A 13,600-nucleotide genomic window follows, 5' to 3' on the forward strand; every position below is an offset into this window, starting at 1 on the left:
TGTTTTCAAGTGTACAATTTAATACGTGTATGTGGGTGTGTCTTTAATGTTATCTGATCTGTAACTTTATGACTTGTCTTTACCCATCCATTTTTATTATTATTTGATGCGCATTGCATGTAAATGCATGAGTATGTTTATGTACATATGTATGTATATATGTATATTAATATATAAACAGATATTTATCAGGGGTGTTGTGGAATCTGATAGTTGTCGGAATCAGAATTGAAACCGATCAAAAAACGTAGTAGGTGTCATGAATTCAGATATTATTGGTTTGATATTCGAAACAGAATTTGTATCGGATTTGGGTGTCACGGAAACCAATTTTATCGGTTTTGCTATCAGAAAAAAAGCAAGAAGATATTCGCTCACAGATTTGAAATGTAAGTTAAGAAATCAAGACATTTTATTATTTCGAAGTAATTTATCTTTATTTCTATAGGGGAAACATAAGTATAAAACACGAAATGTCTTAATTCTTGAGTTTTTGGAAAAAAATCCGGATATTTAAAGATGTTAGATTTACAAAACGTAATTAATGTAATTTAACACCCAAATGCGTCTTTATTCATTCGATAAATGTTATCTCTTAAACTCTTTCTTTAATTCAGAACTCATTAAAAACTTTAATAGGATTGCTACCAAATGTTTTCATTTGCAAGTTTTGTCACATTAGTACACAGCTGATTCGAATATTGGTTTTGTGTATGTTCGAAAAGACGAAAATCCCATCAGATTCTGTGAAACCAATGAAAATCAGAATTGGTTTGCAATTCTGTTTTGGATTCCACAACACCCCTGTATATTTAGTAGAATTTCGGCTTTGCTGATAAGTAAGCATGTTCAATGTTATTTAAACACTTACTGACCTGTCTTTTCAATACAGCAATCTGTCTGACACATTTTCCAAGCCTTTCGAAAGTTGCCGAAGTTGTTATGGTTTCTAAGCCAGTAAAGGATCTCAAAACTTTTTGAAAAATTAATTTATCACAGGTTAAAATCTATAATCGAAAAAAAAACTATTAATCCCATCACATCAGTTCGGTTGTAGAAACAAGCATTCAACAATAGAACAAATTTATAGAATAACATCCGAAATAGAAAAATCTCTGGAGAAGGGAAACGTATGCTCAGCTGTCCTCCTTGACGTTGCGCAAGCGTTCAACAAGTTGTGGCACGAAGGCCTTATGCAAAAACTAAAATCATGTATTCCGATTGAATATTGTGCTCTTCTAGAATCGTATATCAGTGTGAGAGTTTTCCACGCAAAATAAGGAAATGAATTCTCCAAACTAAAAGAAATTGAAGCAGGAGTTCCTCAGGGAAGTATCTTAGGTCCACTTTTACATATTCTGTATCCAAGAGACTTACCGTTAGCTCTAAACAGTATGACAGCCACTTTTGCTGTTGACACCGCAATACTACGCGTCGTAAAAACAGCAGAAAAAGCTGCGCTAAACCTGCAACATGCAATCAACTCTTTAGTAAGTTGGAATAAAAAATGGATAATAAAACTAAATAGTGGCAAATCGGTTCATGTGAACTTTACAAACAAAAAAAGACGTGTGGCACTCGGGGACTACCGCGGTAAAGCTGTTGCATAGCATTTTGTATCAACTTATGCAATTATAATTATTTATTTATTTTATTCATGCAGTATTTCTTTTTCTTTGATATTAATTCAAGTTACACTTTTTGAGCGTGGTGACCGATAAGAAAACAAATTCTATTAAATATATAAAAAGTTTAAAATATTTTTATTATTTTACAATACATGTGGGTTTTATTATCTTACAGTAGCTGTTGGTTATTCAGGAATATTTATCATTGAAACTATAGATTTATGATAACTGAAATAAGAAACATAAGTTTGCGACTTAATATCCTCTAAATATCTAGAAAATACCGCGTCAATGGTGGTCCCATATTTTGTTGTGGACTCTTGTGGATCATTATTCATTTTCAAATTCAATGTTTTTGATAGAAAAGTTGTCAACCGCTCTGATTTTTTATCAGCGAAGTTAATGTTGAAATCGCCAGCCAAGATAAGTGGAAATTTATTACCATTTGTACCAAGTATATTCGACCCTTCTTCAGTGTACTCCAGTAAAGTGCGATGAATAAAATGCTCTACCTCGTCCAATTTGGATTCGGAGAAATGTAAATTTCTACCATAACTATTTGTAGGCCATTTCTAAGTTTGCATAAGCACGCACAAATATCTCCCAGCAACTGAGCGCCTAACATTAACATCGCTAACGTGTGCAATATTTATTTCAATATTCGGAGTCATAATATTAGTAATATCATTTTCATTTTGGTAAATAGCTACACCACCTTTTGATACAGTATCTGGGTTGAACTGAACAATACAATTAAAATTAGGTATTTCAATCGGATTATCATGCGTCATGCAAGTTTCGGTAAGAAGTAACACATTTGTTTGTCTCGTAACTGAATCTTGTAAATCGTATTTATAACTATTTAGACTTTGGCAGTTGAAAGTCATTATTGAAATGCCGTTTCTATTACTGATGAAATCTTATACATTTTGAGCTGAGCTTGAATTCTTGCAATAAAAATGCAGTCGATGCAGCTTGCTTTCGATTATGATAAAACTTGAATGTAGAATTAGCGTTTTTTGTCGTGATATACAATTTTTCAATCAGTCACCCGAGAGAGCGCAACATAAACGAGTTCCTGAGAATGTGCTTTACTATACTCATATACTATTTCGTCAAAAGTTCCACCTTGTGACTTATGTATAGTTAGAGCAAGAACTGAAGTTAATGGAAAATGTTTGCGTTTGGCTATACATTTTCTATCCGATGTTAATGAAATATTTGCTGTTCGTAATTCAATGGGAACAGCGAGATTGCCAACTCTGTTTCGCACTGCTAGAGCGGCTGCTTTATGCCTTTTTTTCCTACCCACTTTATCTGAACCACAAAATTCCAGGCAAACTCTTATTAATGTGTTACTTTCATCAAATTCTAGATGCACCAATTTCCCAACAGTACCATTGCACAAACCATCAGAAACGTAGATGTTAGTTGTAATAACATAATGCTTTCCAACGACAAAAGTAATGTGATAAGGCAGTCCTCCAGGGTCAATAACAGATTTTTTATGTAATTTAAGTTTAAAATTAGCTTCTTGCTCAGCCCATTTAGCGCCAATAATGACGTCTACGGACATTGAAAGAACTTTGTTTTCACATTGGCTCAAAATTAAATTGTTATAGGCGGCAACATCTTCATTTTTAAAAAATAAACGAACTCCATTAGGACATAATGTAGCAACATCCCCTTTTTTGAAAAATCTCGATTCAATAAGTTGAAACTCATGCTCATCTAGTACATCTCCATTAACTATTTTTGTCAACACTTGTGAAATGCAACATTAGCTTGTCTCATTAGTGTATATATATCGGCTATCATAGGGGAATGTTGGGCCACGTTTTGATTTCGGTTAAAAAGTCACATAAAAGTTATTTTTTGTGAAAATTCCAAAGCATGGATTTGTAGTGCGAGTCGTAACCTTCCTTTTGATAACATTGGTTTGATAAAATTCTACAAAAATTTAAAAGTTATAGCCATTGGCGCAAAAAACCTGATTTTGCGATTTTGAATGGGGAATGTCGGGCCAGTCTGTAAATCGATTAGAACATGATTGTTACCGATGAAAAACGTTTATTTATCAATGGAAATGAAAGAGAGATTCATAAATAATAAGAAAAATAGGAATTAGCGAAAAAAATTATTCCGACTCGCAGTGGATGCAGGTGTAAGTGTTCGGGTTCGGTCCGGCACATTTCAAGTGAACCTCTCGATCACAAACGATGCAATGGGCCGTGTTTTGACGATTCTCGTGCTTCGGCATCTTTTTCTTGCAAATCGTGCAAAAATCGAAGTCCTCTTCGATGTCGGTTTCGGTCGGAGACGGGCTTCTCTTCCGTGGCGTCTTCGATTTGCCATGGTCTTTTAGCTTCTTGGCTGCTGGTTCACCGGCTGCCTTCGTCAATTTTTGCCGCTTTTTTTTGGCCTTGTCACGCAGATCTGCGACAACCTCAGGCGATGTCAAAATCGTTGACTCCATTGTCTTGCGGCCACGTTTTGATTTCGGCGCAGGTGTGCCCAATTTCAACGGGCCAACCGATTTCAATGCATCACGGAGCTGTGGAGCCGAAACAAGAGACAACGACGATGATGCAGCACCACTTGTTGAAGCTGGGGCACTTGTCGATGCCACCGACGTTGACACCTCCTCATTCGCAGCAGTCACAATGGCATCACCAGAGGCAAGAACTCGACGTTGATTCTCGGCGCCTTTCTCTTCGTCACCGAACAAATTTTCGCCGCTCAGTTCCGAAGCGACAAAGTCAACTTCAGTGAAAATTTGCGGGTTGAACGGGTAGATGCCAGTTGTTCGGAAGCCGGATTTGATGGTTTTCGGCGTTAACATAACATCGAGGCACTGATCGACAAGGAGCGGCACATGATGCAGATCGAAAGTGACACCAATGTTGGACTTTTTCCATGCATCATGCTTCACGGTCATCATGCCTTTAAATGGTGCAAATACCGCAACATCTAGCGGCTGCATTTTGTGCGTGCATTTCGGCGGAAAAGACAGCAACGTGATGCCATGATCCAACGCCAAATCTATCGCCTCGATCGATAAACGCGAACCGTGGTTGTCCAGCAGCAACATGGTTGGCGAATCGGCATTAGCACCGGTGTGCTTGAATAAATGACGCATGAATTGAGGGAATACGTCAGAGTTCATGTAACCAGAACCGTTCGCAACACCAACAGCGCCATGACTCGCATGAGTCATAAAAATCTCTTTCATGTTGACTCGGGGAAAGAGGAAGAATGGCGGTATAGACTGGCCACTAGCGCTGACGGCAGATGTTGATGAGCCGACCTGCTTTTGTCCTTTGCGCGCGATGGTTTTGACAGGTCTGATTGGCGCGGTCGGGCACCCGGTTTCATCCATGTTCCATATTTGGTGAGGTTCAAACGGCGTCTTACCGAGAACAGATGAAAGGTTGGCAAAGAATGCATCGACATTCTCTTTGTTGAATCGCTTCACACGGCTCTGGCTTACTTGCTCTGGTGTTCGCAGTGACAAATTTTTGTGGCGTTTCATGAACGCAAACTGCCAATCCTTACTCGCCTGTTGATTGTCGTTCCATGGATCCGGATACGACGCGCCAACTTTCCGAGCAAATTCATACGCGAGCATACGAAGCTCCATCAAACTAATTCCATAGTTGATGTCGCTGGCCTGGAGAATGTAGCTTATCAGCGCCTTCTCTTGTTCGATGTTGAAGATCTGAAAAAAAAAAAAATTATTTATTATTCGATGAAAGAAAAAGAAAGAAACCAGCAGAACTCACTGTTTTTGTGCCCATCGTCGTGCTTTCAGCCAGCAAATTCTTCATTACATCGGCATTGGCAGTAGTAACGTCGATGCTCGCACCATCAAATGCTGCAATATAACGCATCAGGTTGGTCCTCGGAATTTTGTGTGCCGTCGCAGATTGTCGAACGCTGTTGTGATGTATTTTCACCGACTTGATCGCCTCCAAAATGTTGTCGAAATCAACATTTTCTCTTGTTTGGGATAGTACCGCGGCATAATGACTAAAAAAAATTTTTCAGAGCACGAAACTATAAGGAAATGTTGAAAAACTATTGTATTGTTGAAATTCTGCACGAAAAATCACTTATACACGTCAAATATATGAAGTTAGCATGTCAAATGTAAAAGATTCCCGAGATTCCCCAAACGCTCATATTTGCAAAATGGCGGTGGATAATGAACACAATGTAAATTCGTGCAAAATTTCTTTTGTGTGTCGAGGGCTAAAGGCTCAACTAATGTTATAAACATATTTACCTGGATAAATTTATTGGAAAATGTGAAAAAAATCAACTGTACACAGAGTTGAAAAAAAACTTTCGGAGTGTCGAATTTCTTTTTGTTGTCGCAGAGAGGTTATAACACGTGTTCACAGCTCGAGTGCTATATAGAAACTGAGCTTAGTATGAGACGAGCCGATGACAGTTGGTTGCAGCTGTCAACCTATACTAGGGAAAAAAATATCGCGCTGGCCCGGGATTCCCCCGTGCCCAACATTCCCCTATTAATCTTATTATTTGCTCATATGTATACGCATGTGCGCGTTCAGAAAATCAAACCATGATTTTATCACTTATACATATTACATGTGCGCGCATTAATCTGCATGTTCATACACTCATATATACGTATATGTACATAGTATGTACATATGCATGTGTCGTGGAGCGTGAGGTTTTTTTGGTTACGGAATTTCTGGATTCGGTCTCCGCGCTCAAGTTCCGAGATAGAAGCTATGCCATAGCTTAAAAAATCGCTTATCAACCTATAAGTATTCTAGATGAATGCATACCAAATGAAAAAACGGCCAAACATCTTGGCATTACGCTCGATGCTAATTACGTTGGAAAGAGCATGTTAAAATAGAAAAGGATTGCACTTAGTCTGAAATTTTCGAAAATGAAATGGCTAATTGGGCCAAGGTCAAACCTGTCCATACACAACAAATAACTTCTTTATAAACAAATAGTCAAGCCAGTATGGTACAGCAGAAAGGCTGATATTCATCGAGACCTAAGGGTGAAAGTTTCGAAGAAATAAGGAGTCAGGCAGATGCTCACTACAAAAGCCTTAATGCACATGTGAACGAGGAAGCGAGAAATCTTCTCTCAGGCCCATGCCTCTCTAGTCGAAAAAATCACATAGTTTATTTGGAAGCTAAAATATAAAGGAATTAATTATATATCATATATGTATAAAGATTATTATTAATTTATATGTAATTTGTTTTTAAGTTACTCACCGCTCGTTAGTTTTTGAAACTAGTTGAAGTATTTGTTGAAGAGCTTGACGTACCACATCATATGTAGCCGACACTCTTCACAAACCCTATCACTTGGATTGACGCCGATTTGTCACACTTATAATTTTTCGCTCTGATTAGGGCCTCCGAATACAGTGATAAATCCCTCTGTGTCTTCGTCATTGCCTTAGTATATTTTTCGAAATGGATTTTCTGGTTATACAGTAGACGCTCGGAAATTAGAACCACTTTGTTTTTGGCGTAGTTCTAATTTCCGAAATGTTCTAATTTCTGAACGTAAATAATAAAACTAAGAGTCAAGCCACTTCCAGAAACTATATAAAAACATTTTTTTTCTTATTTTATTTAAAAACATAATAATTCAGTCCATTACATAACAATTATGAAAAAAACAACTTAAAATTTCAGAAATTAATTAAAAATTTTGGATAAGGGCTCAGTTCAAAATTAATTTTTGTTTGACATATAATCAGTAATATTTGTTTGTTTTTTTGGTTTCTTTAAATCCGATATAACAATATCGTTACGGAGGGCCAAAAGATTGGCCATGTGCTTATTGGAAGACAATTCACTCTTGTTGCACCAATTTATTAAATTGTTAACGCTTTCAATAGCTATAGCATTTGAAATAACTGGTGTGTCGTCAACAACGTCATCTTCACTGCTATCAGAAAATTCAGCACCGCTACTTAGGTCATAACCAGTTCCGTCTTCAAACTCATCTTCATTCCATTACTCGATGTCATCAATACACATGAAACTGTTTGTATCAATTTATGCTAAAAGAGTTTGATTTATTTGGAGAGCTTCATTGCAGTCCTCATTTTTGTTAAGCAACTGTGCTAGTGGCACCATGGTATAGAGGAGTAGGGAAATTCCCATTCACAATAGAAAAAAGAGCCATTCACAGTCCTTAACCTACCCCTCAAGTGTACGTTCACAATAAAACATCATGGCCACCTCTGGTGAATAAGGGTGGCGAGAGGTCAAAACGGGTTGCAGAAAGCGAAAATGCTATAATATAAAATTATAAATTTATAGTACTATATTTGCACATGTATAAATACTATTTTTAATTTTTGTTATAGAATAAAGTTTAATGCTGTTATCAAAAGATTTAATTATATCCTCTTGATATAAATAAATATGCTATATACATATTTTTAAGCGTTGTAGTTAATTTATTCATGCACAAATTGAAAATTATTTTTGATAATGAGTGTACCAATAGAGATAACTATTGTGGAAAAATTTGGTATTCCATATCATAATAATTCGTCTGAACAGTAAAACACAATTTTTTACTGTAAGATAAATCAAGAGATAATTATAATAGCCATGTTTCTGAATTTTAAGTATAAATTTTTGTAATCACAAACTACATATACGTTTATATGTCAGAATTTAGCTATATGCCCGCGATCAGGAATCCTACTCGTTCCCAAATGGAGTGTTTGATTATCCTAACACATTTACCACATTATTTTTTAGTTCTAAGCTAATTTTTTAAATAAAAAGGATTCTTAAAGAAATTATTTTTTGAATTTGCAATATCTATGTATATAGTAGTAAAAAGTAGTTTAAATTAGCTTACGCAACACTATTTTGCCATGCTCTGTAGCAATACTGGCATAGTATTTAAAAGAATAAATGATTGTTCGAAATATATTCCGTTTGAAATTATTCAAATCGATAATAACTTGTTTGGCCCAATTAAAAATACAACTCAAATTCCTTAATTTTTAATAGCGGTTCATTATTAGCCAAATTACATTTATTTGTTTTTTTTTAAGATTAAATATCAACTTCCACACCATTCATAATCGACCATAATTCACTAGATGTAAAGACGAATTGTAATTCGCGTAGATGCAAATGTTTCTTTTTCAAATCGCTGCTTGGTCACCAACGCTGCCAACTTTCATTTGATGAGTGAGTTGAGATCTTCCCGATGTTCTATCGGTTTTGGTGGAGCTGGTTCCCCCACTCTCCCAATTCGGCATCATAATATTGCGCAGCACGATATGGTCACAATTCCCATGGTACTTGCTCTTCCATGGAGGTCAATTGTATACCAAAATTCTTCAACCACGGTATGTCGGAGGGAACGACATCGGTAATACATTCGCGATCGACACGTTCCGTATGTAGCTCACCAATAGGTTGTTCAGGACAGTAAGCTCAGTGAAGTTGGCTTTCAATAAGAAGGTAAGATCGCAACACATGTCTTAAAGACAGTATCCCCACCATTTTTCATGTTTGCGCATAACACGATGAAACCAGTCAATTAATTCGCTCAACTGGTTACGATTTGGTCTGCAAGGTGGGTGTTTAGCATATTAGAAAGTATGTATGTAAATTCAATTTTGCTCAAAACCTACACAACAGTTTGATAAAGCTGACCAGCAGTATCGGTATCCTAAGCGCAATTGACAATAGCTCGTACAACATCCGAATGTGCTCACCGGAGGATTTGCTCTTCAAAAAGTTACTTCCACCCTCAAACTCAAAGCTCATTGGTTTGGGACTAGCGTTTAAAGCAGACAAATAATCAAACGTTCTAAAATAAAAATTACATCGTAAATCTTTTGAAATAAAGTTTAATTTTAGCTTACCTAGCAATGCGACGTGCACCTTCCACAAGCACGTCATTGAATTTAAAATTTTGTCTCGAATTCACGACCAACTAAGTTCATAAATACATTTGAGTACTTCACAGCATCGCGTATCGCTTTTACATCTCTTAAATCATAAAATTGGAACAGCACCTGACCCATTACGCAGCAATATTAACGAGGCCATGTTTAGTTATTCCGTACTTTTATTGGAATAAAATCCCAACCCGATCTGTTATTTATCGTCTCAAGGGAAATTTGCACACTTCTTCCAGATTCAAATAACTAAATAAACCATCGTAAAGCATTTAACCATGAAATAAACTCAAACAAATTGTCTTGCAAAAACCTTCGTTACGATGGCAAAAATGTAAATATGACTGTGAATGAGCACAATCTGGACCGCACTATTCCGCATGGTTGCTTATTTGCTCGTAACATTTTTCTGTAGTGAACATTTATTAACTTCCCTCAGTTATTTATAAAAATAAATAAAAAACTTAATTTTTCATGTATTTGATCATATTGTTCTCATCTTTAAGATTATATATTAAAATAAAGCGATTTTCTTTTGAAAATTAATATATTAAACTTTTATATATAACCAATATTTGTGGGACAACTTTTCCATAAATTTTAAGAAAATAACACAATGCATCCATTTTCCGGTTAAAAGTCGACCATCTTGGTTAAAGTCGGCCATCTTGGATTCCAATAGAAACTCAACCCCGGACTACACTTGACGTTTCTACAGTGGCACCTCTCAGCTGTGCCTTTGTTTACATAACATCAGCTGATAGTGACCTTACTCCTCCTCTACCGTGAGTGGCACATCATCATCGCTGTCGTATTGGTCGAGTCCCAATTTAACAACTTTGACAAAGAATTCCTCATCACTGTTTGCGCTATCTCATCCCAAGCTTGTTACAGAAATATTATTGCCTTTCGGATGGAATGGGATTTCAACAGACTATTCAGTGTACCTTCAGCTATTATTTCAGCAAGTAACTTACTTCTGTAAACAAGTTTTGTTAACTTTATGGGATTTTGATCCATTGGTTGCACAGCTGCTGTCACATTTGGCGGCAAGAAATATGCAACTATGTTGCCATCTTTGCTTTGAAGATGCTCAATTAGTGCATGCGCTGAGCCGTTATCAATAAGCAAAAGAGGCAACTTATTTTTTTGAGAAAACTGGATGACCTGTAAACAGAAAAATATTTTAAAATTAAAGAAATTAAATGCAAAATTATTTTCTCTTACTTCATTAATAAATATCTTGTGAAACCAATCATGAAAGATCCGAGACGTCATCCAAGCATTTTTGGAAGCTCCTGGGATTTTTGGTTTTTCCAATAACCGAGGGCACTAATTTGTGAGAGCTATCAGCATTTGAACCAAGTAAAATGGAAATTCGTTCTTTTTGAATTTTGTATCCAGGCGCACTTTTTTCAGAAGCAGAGACATACTCGTATGTTTTATCTGGTAGGTAACGTTAAAGTAATCCGGTTTCGTCCACATTATATAATTGTGACTCCTTTAACTCCATCTCAGTGACTTTTGCATGGAATCTGTTAGTAAATGGAGTGATCGAGGCAATATCACTAGAAAGAATCTCGCCACCAATTTTTAAAAAACGAATGCCGTGTCGCTTTTTAAATTTAGTAAACCATCCATCGCTTGCTCGGAATGCATTTTTATTTTTGTCGGGGTATTCTTCACCAAAAATTTGTTTAGCTTTTTTCTTTAATATTGTTCCTGTCAATGCACACTTCCATTCGCGTTGTTTTAAAAACTACTCATAAAGACGACTTTCCATTTTCGGATATTCGGCACTATGCATAGTTTTATTTGATGCTTCCTGATAAGTATTGGAAACAGCATTTAATATAGATGATCTATTTGACTTGATATAGCTGATGGCAGATTTGTTCACACTGAAATCTAGCGCTAGACGATTCCCTTGAACTCCTTTGTCCAGCTTTTCCAATATCTTTACTTTGGTTTCTAAAGATAAAGTGTTTTTTTACGCTTATTTGACATTTTTAGTAAGTTATTTTTATTTTTCGGTAGATTCTAGCAAATTATGTCCACGTGTATCAAATTTCTCATAGCAATGACAAAAACACCAAAAATATTGCAAGACAAAAACTAAAAAGGAATTAAATATATAACTTGGGGATTCCCCTTTCTCTTTTACCTTTGTTCAGTGAAATAAAAACCAAAAATGGGAAAGGGAATTCCCATTAAAAATTAAAAAAAAAAAAAAACTCTCAGAAATTAGAACCTCAAGTTTAAGAAATTAGAACCTCAAGTTCTAATTTCAGAGCGTTCAATGCAACAAAAAATGGGAATTCCCTTGTGTTTAAAATTAAAAAAAAAAATCGCTCAGAAATTAGAACTTCAAGTTCTAATTTCAGAGCGTCCAGTGCATTAAAAACTCTGGTTCTAATTTCTGGATGTTCTAATTTCTGAGAGTTCTAATTTGTGAGCGTCTACTGTACCATAATAAAGCCTGTGCAATACCGAAAACAAAATTTTCGTCTGGAATAGTAAAAGATTCCAGGTCGAGTTGCTCAGATTCGTGTTCGTTTTCCTGTACATCTAGATGACGATATTTGGGGGTTAGGTTCCAATCTGAATTTATGTCGTCATCATCCTCACAACTTTCTTGAAAATTTTGCCTTAAAATTTTCATGGAAATTAAACGACCTACAATATATTCTATTTCATTGTATATTCATTATAAAAAATCTTGGAAGTTTAATTATTTTAAAAACTTTATATAATTATAGAGGCGTTGAACTTTCCTTGAGTCATTCTTTAACAGCGGATATTGTAATGGGTTTTTTGAAACAATATTTTTGCAGTCTAGATCGTCGAAGAGATCATTCATTTTTTAACTGAGCCGAATAGACTTTGGCTATAGGTCATTTCTATGCCAGCCACGACCGAATTGCTCAGAATTTGGGTTTCACGTTTCAGGGAGATTTTTTCAAAAATGCTAGGATAATCGTAAGCCTTTGTTAGTTTTGGACCTATTTTGTAACATGTATTGCTCTGTCCGATAGAGTAAAGTTTTTTTATAACTTTAAAGCTGGCTATTCCATTTGGAGTAGAAAGATCGTTTTTCCTTAATGTATTACGAACAGACTTAAAAAAAATGGCAATTGTAATATAAACAATATGTCCGTAAACCTTCGTGCAAATAAAAGGCGTTTTCTTCAGAAATTCTAAAAGAATTTAAGAGTATTTGAGGCCCCTCGATCACAAACTAAAGCCGTTACGTTTAGACAAATTTACTTTAGAGCTGCGATGTTTTTATTCAAAATTTCTTACAGTTTGAATGTAGAAAGTCCATTTGTGGAAATATTTGAAAAGACCATATTTCCAATTGAAATTAAACGCTTTTATCATGAAAAACAACACTTACTAACTAAATTAATTTCACGATGGTCTAACCTAATGGGGCGCCATTGCAAAAGAAATCTATTGCTTAGTAAAGCGAAACCAAAATCGTCACGCATAAAATTATATGGTTTAATTGGACATGTATTTAATGTTCTGTGCCAATGTTTTTTCATTGTCACTGAAAACAGTGCGCTTCGTGACGATCATCCTAGCGAATGTTACAGCATCAGAGCTTGAATTTACATCTGCAACTATTGCACATTTCCTAAGGTCTTGATACTTTTTTCTAAATATTTAATAACTCTTCGATATTTTTATTCAATTTAAGCTCAGTATTTTGATAAAAACGTACCGATCGAGCAAATCGTTCACGACTATCTAATGCACAGCCTCCGTTGTTATTTAGGGGTTCTAATCCTAATCTATTTTTCTCTAAAATTGACTGTTACATCAGGACGGCCATAAGTGGTGGTGACGGTCGGGCACACCCAGAGTCAGCACTAGATGACTATGACTTAATGCTGAACCTAATCTTAAACAGGGGAAAACCCCAGGCAATAGTTTGAATTTGGATACTTTTTTGTATATGTGAGTAAATAGGAAACGACGAAATTCCAATACGTATATATAATTTGATTCAAATTTAACCCACTGT

General features: G+C 35.8%; 1 protein-coding gene and 1 pseudogene across 7 annotated transcripts in view; one reads left to right on the forward strand and one right to left on the reverse strand.

Moving 5' to 3' along the window:
- LOC120781558 (protein abrupt-like) overlaps positions 1–13,600 on the forward strand; it is a 259,465-nt gene that overhangs the window by 167,654 nt on the left and 78,211 nt on the right. The gene's annotated exons all lie outside the window — the stretch shown is intronic.
- LOC120781560 lies at positions 8,714–9,903 on the reverse strand (annotated as a pseudogene).

The sequence above is a fragment of the Bactrocera tryoni genome, unplaced genomic scaffold, assembly GCF_016617805.1.
Source record: "Bactrocera tryoni isolate S06 unplaced genomic scaffold, CSIRO_BtryS06_freeze2 scaffold_7, whole genome shotgun sequence".
NCBI lineage: Eukaryota > Metazoa > Arthropoda > Insecta > Diptera > Tephritidae > Bactrocera > Bactrocera tryoni.